Source organism: Equus przewalskii, chromosome 20, assembly GCF_037783145.1.
Source record: "Equus przewalskii isolate Varuska chromosome 20, EquPr2, whole genome shotgun sequence".
Taxonomy (NCBI): domain Eukaryota; kingdom Metazoa; phylum Chordata; class Mammalia; order Perissodactyla; family Equidae; genus Equus; species Equus przewalskii.
Window position 1 is genome coordinate 23,103,236 of NC_091850.1, and position 15,451 is coordinate 23,118,686.

A 15,451-nucleotide genomic window follows, 5' to 3' on the forward strand; every position below is an offset into this window, starting at 1 on the left:
GACACCACCAAGGACAAGCACCTGGTGGGAAAGCTGGTGGGAAAGCTCCGACCAGCAAGGCCATGTGCTCCCCCTCCCCTACCTAAAACCCCAAATAAAAACTCTTCCTTTTAGGTTTTCGGATTTCAGCGTTAGCTGCACTCTCTCTTTGCTCAGCTCCATGCAATAATAAAATTCCTACTTTCTTCCATCACACCCAGTGTTGGAGATTGCCTTGTTGCACAACGGGTGAGTGAACTCACTTCAGGTTCAGTATCAATTTGGCGTCCCAGATGGGACAATGTCCCAGGTGGACGTCTTGCCTGTGGCACACTGGCCTCTGGCTACAGGCCTCTCTTAGAAGCTGTCCTACAGCTGCCTGAGCCCCTTGTCTCAGGGACAGCCCCAAGTGACTGGCTGCTGACCAGACGTCATTGGCCCACAGCGCTTTTGCTTTGGTGGTGGAAGAAACTAGGTTTATGACTTAGGAAGACGTCTCTTGTAAGTAGCTGGTAGTTTTCGTCTTTGTCTTTGTGTTAACCTTTTCCAACAAGACCGGCTGGAAATAATGGGTATCCAGCAGTCCTCTGGGCTCCCTTTGTTTTGAAGTTGCGATGCCCTGGCCAGATTTTGGTAAGTCCCCTGGGTGTGCACAACCGAGGCCCCTTGTCCTCGCTCATTTGGGAAGATCTGCGTAGCATATCTTCATTTGTTGGGCGCCCCCCGAGTGCAGGACACGGACTGAGCTGGGACTGGAAGCACTCTGGCTTGGGGATTTGATTTTGGTTTTTGGTTTCTGTTTGTGGCTGAGAGCTTTTGGGAAAGCGTGCTTGTTTGGTATTTGTTATTGTTTGTCTGTTTGTCTTTCCTTTTAAAAGTGTTAACATGGGAGGTGCCCCATCTATTCCACCTAAGAGCCCCTTGGGAAAAACTTTGGCTGATGGTTGACCTATAGCTATAAGCCAATGTCTAAATGGGGATGATTTTCTTTTCTAACACCACATGGCCACAATATTCTTTAGACTCCGGAGAGAAAAAAAAAATGGCCAAATGATGGATCCTCAAGTTGGGAAACTTTTTAGATAGCTCTTATAATAAACAGCTGTTTTATTGGTACCTAAAAAAGACCAAATTAAAAGGAAACTATAATGACTAGTCTTAAGAACTTAAGCAAACTTGGGGTGTCAGTTTCTTCCTGTGGTCTTACAGATGCTAATGAAAACATTAACAAAAAGAAATTAGAAAAGGATGAGTCACAGGACTCACCCCAATGGGATAAAAATCTTTAGCTAGTTATTGAAAAGAAAAATGGGATAAATGGAACAGACATGAATAAAGTTAAAACAAAAATTTTAATAAAACACTGCCTAAGTTTGGATGGGCTAAAGGGATCCCCTATTAGCTCCCCAACATTAAAGGACATCAGACAAACCTGTTCTATTTACCCCAGTTTGAAAAAATTTAAAAGATCAGGAGGCAGAAATCAGAATAAGAAACCTGACCACCAATTGTTTGGGGCAACAGTTAGACTACTAAGGTTAACAAGACTATAAAGATTAAAGAGTTTAAGCTAATATTATATGAAGGCCATGTGCTCAACTTTGCCTGAATGTTTGCTTTGGGAATAAATGTTATGTCTAACTGGAAATGTTTCCCCTACACAATATAGTAATACCAAAGCTTGTTAATGGAATTCTAATGTAAGTTATAATTAAAAGCATAAGAGTTAGTAAAACTAGGATAAAGTTTTGTAAAAATTAACACACTTAAATGGGCCAATTTCAGTTCACCCAAACTGATGTATGCAATTGAAAAAGCCAGCTACAACAACGGAAAACCTGTTTTAATCTTTTGAGCCTTCTAAATAAAATCAGAAATACTTTACTGCCTCTTTAAGAGAAAATAATTAAATAATTAAACATGCCAGCAGCCAGACCCAAATCTTGCTGAGCTTCCCAGCAAGCTGAACTTCACTTCAGCTCCCCCAAAATTCCTGATCTAAAATTGAACAAATGAAAATAAATAAGCTTTTGAAATAATTTGGAATGGTAACGGCCATTCTGAGAAACCCGTTTCAGAAAAGAGAGGATTCAAAATCTCTCAATGAAATTCAGTCTTCAATTAATATGCAAAAACTTCTAAGAGACAAAGTTATTTAACATGATATAAAATGATCTTTGATGAATGAAAGCCTGTTTCAGTTTGCTGGTTTAATTTAAAATAGACATGTCCTCAAAGTTATCAGCGTTGGATATGATGCAGACACACAGCCTGGGTTTACTGGTTATCGTGTCATCTCTGCTACAAAATTTATCAGCAAAACTGATAACTCAGTATAACAGCTGATTTTGTTTAATGTCTTGTGAGGTTTTTGTAGATGATCTAAATATAATTGCTAAAGACAAGTAAACTAAATAAATGTAAAAAGATAAACATTTTGGAACAACTTTTTAACAATAATTATATGTATCATGACATATGTACTTAAAATGACTTAAAATAATGGTTCACTACTTTAATGTCACATAAAGTTTTTAAGAGTAATTTAAACATAATTATTAAAAGTGCATAAGAGTTTTGAGTACAATAATTATGTTTCATAGTCTGCATACTTAAAAAACAGCTTCCAAAATCTTTTTGGAAACTTAAACTTTGAGCTTTATTAAGGTAAGTTAAATAATAACAGTTTATTGAGTGTCTAGGTCATTTCCACATCAGATAAAATATTAAAGGTTAACTACTAAGCATATATTTGTCTGCCTTTGGTTTCTTACATCAAAGAAACTGAAAAATGCTTAGGTTTATTGATAAACGTATGTATGCTGAGGAATTTTCTATGAAAAAACATATATTTCTAAAAGATCTGTATACAAGGAAAGTAAAATATATGTTTTCAGTAAAAAGATAGAAAGAATAAAAATATTTTTGTTTCTTGAGTTGAGAAAGATAACTTTGTCCTAAAGTACTGGGACAAATTCTGAATGTAAAAAAAAATAACTAAATATTTGTAAATATAAAGCCCTAAAGAGTTTTATATATGGTCAAGTTGGCTAAGATTAAAGTAAATCCAATTAAGTAAATAAATTTATATGTCAAAAATAAACTGGCACTAAACTAAAACTTGGTTTCCTCCTTCTTCAAAGATAATTTTCCTAAACTTTTAATCTGCTCTTGATAAAAAGATTATAAAAAGGCTTTTTTTTTTTTTTACTATTTTAACTGTTTCCCCTTGACTGTTTCTGTTGTCACTTCGAATAGGTACCTGAACATGGTTTCACAGTGAAACTGGTTTCCTATCTGAATAAATGTTTTAAAGCTTTTAATATTTTTGACAAGCTTCCCCCCACACACAAACATTCAAGTCCTGAATAAAAGCTTTCTTTCGACCTGGAGAAGGAGAAAAAGTTTCTCTGGGGATTTTCAGAGGGCCCCTGAGACTTCTCAGAGGGATTTGCTCTCTTCCTCTAAGAAAAAATGCTAAACTAATTAGGCTTGTTAGACTATATGGGAAGTGTTGTCAAATAAGTAATAATAAACTTTCTTAAATGGTATTATGTGAATGAGTGTTATTAATACAAGTATTTTAAAGATTATCTAGAATTCTGATCTGTTCTGATTGTCAGCCATGATTCTCATTATTATCTCAAAATGTACATCACAGAGATGGTCAAATGTCTTTGTAAATTGCCACTTTTTAAATGTTTTGTTATTTACGACAGTTGTTTGATGTTTTTGCAAATGTGTTTCATCTTCGGAGAAATTCATAGAAAGGACTCTAACACTCTAGAACACAGGTTTCTAATAAACTCTGAGATTATAAAACTAAACTGGGTAAAAATTACAGAACTCTAACAGAGAAACTGATGACCTCACAGACTGCTACCAAGATTAAGATCAAGAACCAATTACACAGTACTAAATAAACCAATAGGGATGATTATAATTTTTATGGCTTTTTACTTAAGATATTGCTGATTTTTTATGTTTTGTTTTTTTCAGATTTAAGGAAACCTTTTTCTCTTAAAAACCTGTGACTTATAGCAATTTGTAAACAAAATTGAAACATTTATCTTTTTCTCCCTATCTGAGCCCTCCAAAATGTAAAAACTCCTGATGAGTAAGTATTCTTATTCTCATGGCAATATGGTTGTTTGCATAAGTTCAGTAAGAATCTGTTCTTCTTATAACAGGACACGATTGGAAACACTGGTTATATTACCAAGGCTTTGACTGGAATATCATATTTGAAAAAAACATATGGGCTTGGATATAACAAGACAACTTTTGAGGAAGAAAGGTTGACATTCTGGAATAAAGCCACTTGGAAATATTGGCCTGGTACCTTGCTTATGGGTTCAGTGACCTGGTAAGGTTGAGCAAAGAATGTCACTGCCTTTGGCAGGTACAAGGAAACTCAATATTTTGGGGAACCTCACGAAGAGAGGGATTCACCCAAATCTGTAAGTACTGCAGGTGGAATCTGATGACAGATCCTTTGCTTGGCTTTCCTTGAGAGGCCTTTAAAATTCAACTGAGATTCCTTATGAGGTTCCAGCAAAGCAGATTTAAAAGAGCCTATATAATCAATTACTATTCTTGCTATACTTATGTAAATAATTATGCCAAATTTATTTAAAACTAGACATATTTTGCAAACCAGTTAGTCTTAATTTGGCTATGTCTAGTGAAATTGAGGGTGATTTTAGAGAAAAAGATTATGTTTCAATAGAAACTATAATACACATTTATGGATATTAAATTTTGGTTTTGTCAATCATCTTTAAGATTTTTGTTACATCTGTTAACTGGACTGGATCCTGAATTCTTTTAGTCTCCTGAAATATCTGGCTACAAACCTCCGAACTAATATTTTCAGGGTTGTTTTCCCATCATTTTCATTTGGAGTCATTGAAAACGAAATCTGCCCTTTTTCTTAAAGACTTGCAAACTGAAGCTGGAGGACTCAGTCTAAACCTAAGAGAGATTCACGTCCACTGCTGTGTAAGCCTCTCAAGAAGTGACCTGAGTGACCGATGGCACCATCAGAAACCTTTCAAACTGCAAAAGATGCTTCAACCCTGACTTTAGGAATCTTGATTTGCTGCCCCCTGGGCTTAGAAACTGGTTTATAATTTGCTCCAACCATTAACCTTGTTTTTCTCTTTTTGTTTCTCTAAAAAATACTTCTTATTAAACACCTGGTTACTTACATGATACAGGCCTAACTTTGGGAGCCCACCAGCATCACTGCCTTATTAAAAGACTGGTTCAGTGAGATGAAACAACCTATGCCCCATTTCAGCAGGAAGTAGATGGATCAGTTGCCACCCCAAATCCCTCAAGATGGACATAAAATAGGGGGAATTGATACTGACCCTCATATCAGTTTCCCTACATTAAACCCAGCATATATGGGGTTAAAACCAAAACACTCATTCCCTGCTTACTCCCTGCCTTCCTGCCTCCCGAATCTGATATCCTCCATGGAGACAGACACCACCAAGGACAAGCACTTGGGTTCACTATGTCCTCCCCGCAAAGAGATACAGGCTGGTGGGAAAGCTGCTGACCAGCAAGGTCACAGGCTCCCTCCTCTCTGCAAGTAGTCTCAAGGCCAAAGACAGGCTGGTGGGAAAGCTCTGTCCAGCAAGGCCATATGCTCCCCTCCCCAACCTAAAACCTCAAATAAAAACCCTTCCTTTTAGCTTTTTGGGGAATTTGGGATTTCAGTGTTAGCTGCCCTCTCTCCTTGCTCAGTGCTGTGCAATAATAAAATTCCTACTTTCTTCCACCACTACATCCTGTGTTGGAGATTGGCTTGCTGCACAAAAGGTGAGTGAACTCACTTCAGGTTCGGTATCAGTATCTGTGGGCTTCCTAACACTGCACCCCAGAATCAGAGACTCACCCTCCCAGGTGTCAGCAGTGATAGACCAGGGCAGGCCTATTTCAGAAGGGCCAGGCTGACGCTGCAACTTACCACATGGTAGAGCGCAAAGGAAAGCACCTGTTCTCTGCAGGCTGACTGCTCCCAACAGGGACAGAGGAGGAGCTGTGCCACACATATCTGGTGCTTTCTCCCAAAGCCTATAATTAGGTAAGTCACTCTTTCCTCCCACAGGAGCCGGGAGTAAGTAAGTATGGAGAGGCCAGTAGGATTATATAGTCATGCCCTCCACATGCCTCCACCCAACCTCACCAAGGTCTATGCCATTTTTATGTTATTTTTCTGGGTTTCACAAGGACCAATTAAAAAAAGACATTGGCACAGTTGGCTTATAACACATATCCATTAAAGTCCCATGTTTATAATCTCCCAATACCAATATGAAGATCAAATAACTTCAGAGGTTTGTTTTTTTTTTTAAATATAAAATTAAGTACAATAAATCCAGCAAGTTGCAACTATAGAAAGTTAGCCATTTTATCAGACACCATTTCTGGCTGGTTTAAACCAAAAAGGGATTTATTGAAATGATATTGGGCATCTTGGAGAATTTCAGGGAAGGCTGAAAAATTAGGATTGGAAAATGGGCAAAAATAAAGGGAGGCTAACCATAATCATGCCAGTCAGGAAGGGCTTGTTGCCCCTGTTGAACACATGGAGGGCAGTGGCTTGAATCACTGATTCTGAACACCCTTTTGGCTTTTGCCCCTGGGAAATGGAAGTTCAGTCACAGCAGCCACTGTCAGAAAGGACTGTCCACTTGTCTTGCTTCTTTGCAACATTAGCTTCAGATTTAAAGTCCCAGGTGGAGGCAGCTGACAGGTTGAATGCAGGTCATTTACGTTCTCTAACAGGTGATCTGGGAAAGTGATTATCTGCTGTTCTCATCTTCTGACTGTGGGAGAAAGACATCAAGAAACATTCATGCAGAAGTCCCTAAATATAGGAAAGAGGTTCATGTGCTAAGAAGTGAAGAAGAAAAACATGACAAATGTGCACTCCAACTATTTTTGACATGAGTGCAAATAACCAAATGTTTGCATGGATTAAAATAGGTCATGCCTGGGGGGCAGCCTGGTGGCATAGTGGTTAAGTTCACGGATCCACTTTGGAGGCCCAGAGTTTGTGGGCCCTGATCCCAGGCACAGACCTAGCACTGCTCTTCAGCCCACACTGTGGTGGCATCCCACATAAAATAGAGAAAGATTGGCACGGATGTTAGCTCAGGGCCAATCTTCCTCACACACACACAACAAAAGGTCATGCCTAAACCTACAATTTTGTATTCTGTACCCTTATTACAACAAGAGAGATGAGACACAAAGTTCTCCTTTTAAATAATTAAAGTCTACAAAACAAAAAGTTAGTGCAGCAAAAAATGTTTATCTTCATTCCAATTAGGAGAATCAAGTAAGAAATACCTAAACCAAGAAAGATGAAAGTTCTCATGTTCATGAAATCACATATTTACATGACTTTTTAAAGTGTAAGTATTCAGTATGTGGGTACAGTGATTTAGCATCCTTTTCTCAGTTCAGAAACTGAGTTTCAAGCCAATATTCAAAAACAGCAACCAAACTTTCATTTTTTTTCTTCTGGTCTTTTTCTCAAGCATTCTGCTTCAGTAACAGTGTTGATAAATGTTCTGGGCATAATGCCCCTTAATTATTCTTTATCTTAACATTTGCTCCAATCTGGGACTCTCATTTTTGAGAGTAAGGTTATAACGGAACATAAACAATTAGTATTTTAAAACAATTTTTGCATAGTAGCATTTCGTTCGCTAGGCTGGAAGCCATGAGAGTTAGCTCCCTCTTCTTTTCCCACATAAAGAAGGCATTAATGCTGCACGGGGCATACCTTCACACACCAAAGATATTTTCAAAAAAGTGTCTTTTTTTAACTTGTTTGTGAACTGACATTTCATATTATTGACTACATATTTTATTTGCGCTTTTCCAGGCAGCCATATTTGAAACTGGCATTCTGATTATAACACGCGTCATAAACTTGGTTGATGTGAGTTTACTTCTGAGCCTTTTACTAAAAGCGGGCTTCGGAGCCCACCAGGCCAAGTGCCAAACCCTTGAGCATGTTTAGTTCCTCAAAGAAATGAGTACTGTCCTGTGTGGCCTCTCTGTAGAAGCTACCCACCATCCGTCTCTTTCCAATGTCTGACACCCACTCCATCCCTAGACAAAACTGTGCTTCTTTTGGGTACATAGAATAGTGGAGAGAGCATGAGTTTTGGCACAGAAAACATGGATTTGAATCTCAACTTTGCCATTTATTGTGGGCAAATTACTTAAACTCTCTGCAGCTCAATTCTTCACTTATAAATTGAGAATAATATCTACTTGTAGGTTGGTGGGTAGGATAACATACCTAGGATGCCTATTACAATGCCTAGAAAACAGTAGACATTCAATAAATGGTAACTAGTATTAAAACATTTTCAAGTAATTAGCAGGAAACTCCTAGAATCACAGACCATGGAACTCACTTCTTTTGCCCAGGCGGGAACAGAGGAAAAACCCAGCATGTGAGAAAATTTCTATGCTACTGACCATAACTTCCACATTTTCCCTCATTCTCATGGTCTATTGTTACTTTTAAGATAAGTGTCTCTTTTGTGGTTACAGTTATGGTCCCCATACTGCTACTCTTCTTTTTGCCTTAAATAAATTACCATCATCCCCACCCCTCTATCTCCAAGTCTGGCTAACTCCTGTTAGTTCTTTAAAACTCGGCTCAGTCATGCCTGCCTTTCATCTGTTCTTCAAACAGGTGAAGTTATTTCTGTCTCAGAACCTTTGTACTTGCTCTTCCTCTTTTTGCAACACCCAGAGCCCATATAGTTGGCTCCTTCTCATTGATTTCTCAGCTCAACTGTCACTAGAAATGAATGTTTTCCTAACCACCTCATGTATCGCCATCCTCCTCCTAGCCAATCATATTCTAACTGTTAAAAAACAAAATCCAGCTGAGTAAATTTGGAGATCTAATTGGCTTTATTCAACAAGTCATGAACTGGGTAGCATCCCTTCTAGCAAATAGGAAGGAACTCCAAGGAGCTGTACCAAATGGAAGGCTTTTATAGGCAGAAGGGGGTGGGAAAAAGGAAGTTTCTAGCAGAGTAGATTATTTTAGGCAAGGTCACCTTCCTTTGGGGTCTTTTGTGATTTATAACAAACCCCTTTCAACCACACCTGAGTTTATGTTAACAAAGTGACTTTTGGAAAGCACTTAAGGATAGAGGCTGGTTGCCAGGGGAACCAACCATGTAATTAGAAGGTTGGAACTTTAAGTCTCACCCGCCCCCTCCCCCTGCCATGCCCCTAACCTCCAGGGAGGGAAGAGGGGCTGGAGATTGAATCCAATTACCCAATGGCCAGTGATTCAATCAACCATGCCTAAGAAACGAAGGGTTTGGAGAACTTCCGGGTTGGTGAAGAAGAAGGTACCCATATGCTGGGAGGGTGGCATACCCGAAACTCCACAAGAACTGATGCTCCTGTACTTGAGACCCTTCTGGACCTTGCCCTATGTATCTCTTCATCTGTTTGTTGGTTTATATCCTTTGCTATCCTTTGTAATAAGCCAGAAATCTAGTAGGTAAACTGTTTCCCGGAGTTCTGTGAGCTGCTATAGCAAATTAATTGAAGCTGAGGAGGGAGGGGGTCATGGGAATCTCCAATTTACAGCTGGTGGGTCTGAAACATCGGTAACAAACTAGACTTGTGATGGTGTCTAAAGTGGGTTAGATGGGGGGCAGTCTTGTCGGACTGGGCCCTTAACCTGTGGGATCTGACACTATTTCCAGGTAGATGGTGTCAGAATTAAATTGTAGAACCCCCAGCCAGTGTTGAAGAATTGCTTGCTGTGTAGAAAACTCACATCTGGTGTCAGAAGTGAAGTAGTGTTGCAGTACAGTATTGAGAGTAGAGGGGACACACAGGAATGCGTTTTTTCCTTAGACTACCACACTAGACAGTAAGCTCTATGAGGACAGTAACTTTGCCTGTCTTGTTCCTGACTGGCAACCTTGTAGGATGGGAATCTTGAGCAAGAAGGGAGCTCTTCTGAGAAAAATGCCAACACTGAGGAAATCATTCCTGAAAGATGGAGAGCACAATAATAGTAAAAGACATCAACTGTCGTCTTGGATCCAATTATCCTCGAAACAAAACAAACCTCCTGGATTTTTCATTATGTGAACCAATTGATTAAGCTAGTTTGTGTTGGTTTCTGTTCTTTACAACCAACTGTATTGACTAACACACCAATAAATGGAATCTACAAAGCAAATCAACCAGCAACCAATTAGGGCTTAGAGAGAGTATATTGTCATAAAACCCCAAGCCTGGCAGGAAGAGTCTTGTAATTGTTAAACCTCCATGCAGCCCCCAGGTACCCATACCCACCCATAGGAAGGAAGCTACTCAAGTGGACCAGCTCACAGCTGGGGATTCCTCCACATGGCAGACATAGTTTCTGCCTCTCCTTCAGCCCTTTGCTTCATCTTCCTTGTGAAGAGAATCCAGAATTTCTTTTATGGAAGGCTCAAGCTAATTATGATCATTGTATTTCCCCACAATAATTGACTTAGGAATGGGCATGTGGTGCAATTCTGCCCAATGACATATGAGAGGAAGTCCCTGGGGAGCTTCAGAAAAGTTGTCTTTGCTCTTCCAAAGTGATTTAGAGAAGGATGCCCTTTTGCCCTCTTCCAACCTTTGGATATTATGTGAGGACATGATGCTTAGACCTGTTACAACCATTTTGTGAGGTGAGGAAATAAGCCTGAAGACAAAAGCTAAACAAAGCCATGGGGGTGGTGGGGTAAAACCACAGCAAGGTCTATAGGCGGCAGCCATACAGTTCTTGCTCCTCCTGTACTATGAGCACCTTTATATGGAGCCATGGCAAGCACTGAGGTTCTCTTTATTACTCTCTTAGTGTTATGGTCTCCTAGGATAGGGGTATTCCCCCATCTTCTTCCCAGGCACTGGAAAAATGGACTACAGTCTACCCTTACCTTCATGAGACCATTCCAACAAGTTTCCTTTCAAAAATCTACAGCCCAAAAAGCAGGCACCAATTTCTATGTTTACACGCTCACCTCCTCTCCCCTGGGGGATGTATGTAAAGCTCTTCTAAAAATTCTCTCTCCACGCCCTACAGTGCTCCTAAGGCAGCAGAGGGCCCTGCATTCAGCAATCAGCCAGTGGGAGAGAGAAATATCAGTCTCCCCTTCCTGTCAACAACCCCAAACCTTGTTTTAACCTGGGGGGAACAGAGGAAGAACCACACTTCTCCACAGGGCAGGAACAAATTGCCCTCTCCTTAGAATACTGCACTCCTCCTGGGGCTGTTGCCTCTTGACCTCTCTTCCTATCCTCACCATCCCATATTCTTTCAGGTTGTGGAGGTAGAGCAGGTGGTAGTTGATCATAGAAAGGTTTTTCTTTCAACAATTCAAAAGTCCTTTGAAGGAATGTACCTGGCCCTAGTATTGCTCTTAGAATGTAAGGTATCCAGTGCTTCTTTATTTCTCAACTTTGAGCCTCAATGTTCATGCCCGCCTGTGGGCTCCAAATGTAGGGTGACTCACTTGTAACCACATTGCATAATTCGGCTGTGTCGGGGCTGGATACCGTCCTAATACATTCGTTCCATACACTACTGTGAGGCAAGTGAGGGCAGTATGTGCTTTCGGTAGGTGGGCTCTACTGTGAGGTGTCCCCCAAGGACCTGGAAATGAGATCATCTGCTGAGGAATAAGCTGTAAAAAATTGACATATATTGGAGTAGAGATAGAAAAATTCACTTTCAAGAAACCAAATGTCACTCAGGCAGTTAAGACTAGACTTTACCCTGATTGATTGTACTGATTGATTGTGACTTGTTTAGAGAAGTCACAGCTGGAAGTGGAGATGGTTAGCCATGGACTCTGAAAAAAGGGGAGTCACAGATACAAATGCAAACAGTGTCCAACTAAGGACAGTCCACAGAAGAAGAGAGCGTAGCAGTGGATTTCAAGTGTTCTAGTCTTACTAGCAAAGCCAGTCTTAAAGTGGCATGAGTGAAGGCAATCAGCAGCTTTATGACCTTGGCATATCTCCACTCCGACTGGGAAGACTATCTTATTGAGAAATGGATATGTTATGTCATCTTAACCCGATAGCTTGAAAGAGCCGTGTTTCTAACTTTCCTCCCAATTCCATCTTTACCAATCAGTGTTCCGAGGATGACTTGGTTTCCCGTGTAGGTTAACCTGGAGGGTGAGTCACGTAGACTTTGAGGGTTGTGGCCCCTCTTGTACTACAAATAGTAAACTGACATTCTGATCTTATACATCATAAACTTGGTTAATGTAGCGCACCCCTCAGAGATGGACTGTTCTTAGCAAGCTGATACAAGAAGTCTGCTGAGCCCACGAGCCAAGCATCAGAACTGTTCTGTGATAAGACTCCTCAGGGCAATAGGTGCTATCCTCTAAGGCCTCTCAGGAGAAGAAAACTACCCTCTCTTATTTGACATCTACCACCCCACCCCAGTCCACCTTATCTTTGAGCACAACTGTGTTTTTATAGAGAGAAACAGTGGAAGGAACATGGGCTATAACATCAGAAGACCTGGGTTTGAATCTCAGTTTTGCTTCTTTGTGATTGACTAACTTGGAACAAGTTACTTAACCTCTCTGAGTCTCAGTGTCCTCATTTTAAATTGGGGTTTACCCAGTGGGGTTGACTGGAGGGAAAAGGTATATAAGACACTTAGAATCTCTGGAAAATGGTAGATAGTAAACTCTCATTACAAGTGTTGACAAATGAGTAGTAGATTACTCTCAGGGTCACAGTGGGGGAAGGATATTCCATTGAACTCATTCCTTTCCCTCCCAATGTACAGAGAAAATGTTGCAGCCTGCTCCATCAACAGTCTTTTTACCTGAAAAACCCAGCACAAGGGAGATTTCACTGCTATTTACCGGATCTTCGACTTATTTATTACTCTTGATTAAAGTTGCAGTTCCCACATCGTACAGTTAATGGATCCCTTTCCCTGAAATGACTACTCCTTCCCTTTGTCTTCTTCCTGCCCCTTGGTCCACAACCCACATAACTCCTTCAAAACTCAGCTCAGACACATGGGCCTTTTGTTTCCTGTTCTTAAAACAGGCAAGCCTTTGGCCCTCCTCGTCCCACCCCTTGCATTGTTCTGCCTCCAGAGCTTCATAGACTGGCTCCTTCTCATCCTTCAACTGTCACTATTTCAGAGGGATCCTTCCTAACCACCTCGTGCATGTATCCACCCCATAGTCATTTTCATTACTCTGCATTATTTTCTTCATAGTATTATCACTGTCTGAAGATACTGCAACTTACTATTTTTCTTACATAATGTTTCGTTTTCCTCCACTAAGCTTGACTGGATCAGAAATTGTGTTTGTGTACCACATAGAACCCCTGAGCCTAGGACAGCACCTGGCACACAATCATGCTCAATAAACGTTTCTGAATGTGATACATGAATGACTATCGCCTGCTCTGGAAAGTCTTCCTAACCACCAGAATGGATTAGTCCTCCCTTGAACCTCCATTGTCCTTTGGGCATGCTTCTTGGTGTAGCACTGGAACTATATTGTAATTGTTAATTGTGCTATTTAAAAAATACCTTTCAGGGCTGGCCCTGTTGCCTAGTGGTTAAGTTCAGCACACTCCGCTTTGGCAGCCCATGTTTGGTTCCCAGGTGAGGACCTATCCCACTCATTGGCGGCCATGCTATGGCAGTGACCTACATACAAAGTAGAGGAAGATTGGCACAGATGTTAGCTCAGGGTGAATCTTCCTCAGCAAAAAGAGAAAACCTTTCATACAATCCCGTTTACAATTGTAACAAAAAGAACAAAATATCTAGGAACAAATTTAACCAAGGAGGTGAAAGACCTATATAATGAAAACTATAAGACATTATTGAAAAAAATCAATGATGACCTAAAGAAATGGAAAGATATTCCATGCACATGGATTGGAAGAATAAATATAGTTAAAATGTCCATATTACCTTAAGCAATCTACAGATTCAGTGCAATCCCAGTCAGAATCCCAATGACATTCTTCATGGAAATAGAACAAAGAACCTAAAATTCATACAGGGCATCAAAAGACTCTGAATATTGGGGCCAGCCCGGTGGGGCAGTGGTTAAGTTCACACATTCTGCTTCAGTGGCCTAGGGTTTGCCGGTTCAGATCCCGGGTGCAGACATGGCACCACTTGGCACACCATGCTGTGGTAGGTGTCCCACATACAAAGTGGAGGAAGATGGGCATGGATGTTAGCTCAGGGCCAGTCTTCCTCAGTGAAAAGAGGAGGATTAGCAGCAGTTAGCTCAGGGCTAATTTTCCTCAAAAAAAAAAAAAAAAAAGACTCCAATAGCTAAAGCAATCCTGAGAAAAAAGAACAAAGCTGGAGGCATCACAATCCCTGACTTCAAAATATACTACAAAGTTATAGTAATTGAAACAGCATGGTACTGATACAAAAACAGACACATGGATCAATGGAACTGAATTGAAAGCCCAGAAATAAAACCACACATCTACAGACAGCTAATCTTCAACAAAGGAACCAAGAACATACAATGGAAAAAAGAAAGTCTCTTCAATAAATGGTGTTGGGAAAACTGGACAGCCACATGCAAAAGAATGAAAGTAGAACATTATCTTGCACCACACACCAAAATTAACTCAAAATGGATTAACGACTTTAAGGCAAGATGTGAAACCATAAAACTCCTAGAAGAAAATATAGGCAGTACACTCTTTGACATCAGTCTTAGAAACATCTTTTCAAATACCATGTCTACTCAGGCAAGGGAAACAAAATAAAAAATAAACAAGTGGGAGTTCATTGGACTAAAGAGCTTCTGCAAGGCTAAGGAAACCAGGACCAAAACAAAAAGACAACCCATCAACTGGGAGAAACTATTTGCAAATCATATATCCAACAAGGGGTTAATCTCCAAAATATATAAAGAACTCATGCAACTCAACAACAAAAAAACAAAAAACCCAATCAAAAAAACGGGCAGAGGATATGAACAGACATTTTTCCAAAGAAGATATACAGATGGCCAACAGGGACGTGAAAAGATGTTCAACATCACTAATCATTAGGGAAGTGCAAATCAAAACTACAATGAGATATCACCTCACACCCATAAGAATGGCTATAATCACCAAGACAAAAAATAACAAATGTTGGAGAGGATGTGGAGAAAAAGGAACCCTCATACCCTGCTGGTGGGAATGCAAACTAATGCTGCCACTATGGAAAACAGTATGGAGCGCTCTCAAAAAGTTAAAAATAAGGACGTCAGTGTCATGGCAGAGTGAGCTCGCCCAAGGCTCCCTCCTCTCCAAATTACAACCAAAAGGAGCAACTGCATTCCAACAAAAAAATCCTAATAGCACAGAAATCATCAGAGACCCACAGCAGCCAAACGACGGAAGGCGGAGAGGC

The 15,451-nt window shown here is 40.2% G+C and overlaps 1 protein-coding gene across 1 annotated transcript in view; it reads left to right on the plus strand.

The window, feature by feature from the left end:
- The first annotated feature begins 5,697 nt into the window (after positions 1 to 5,697).
- The window catches only part of HMGCS1 (3-hydroxy-3-methylglutaryl-CoA synthase 1), a 36,092-nt gene continuing 26,338 nt past the window's right edge, over positions 5,698 to 15,451 (plus strand). Inside the window, exon 1 of the mRNA XM_070587652.1 lies at positions 5,698 to 5,811. The gene's annotated coding sequence lies outside the window, so the exon portion shown is untranslated. The remainder of the gene's footprint in view (positions 5,812 to 15,451) is intronic.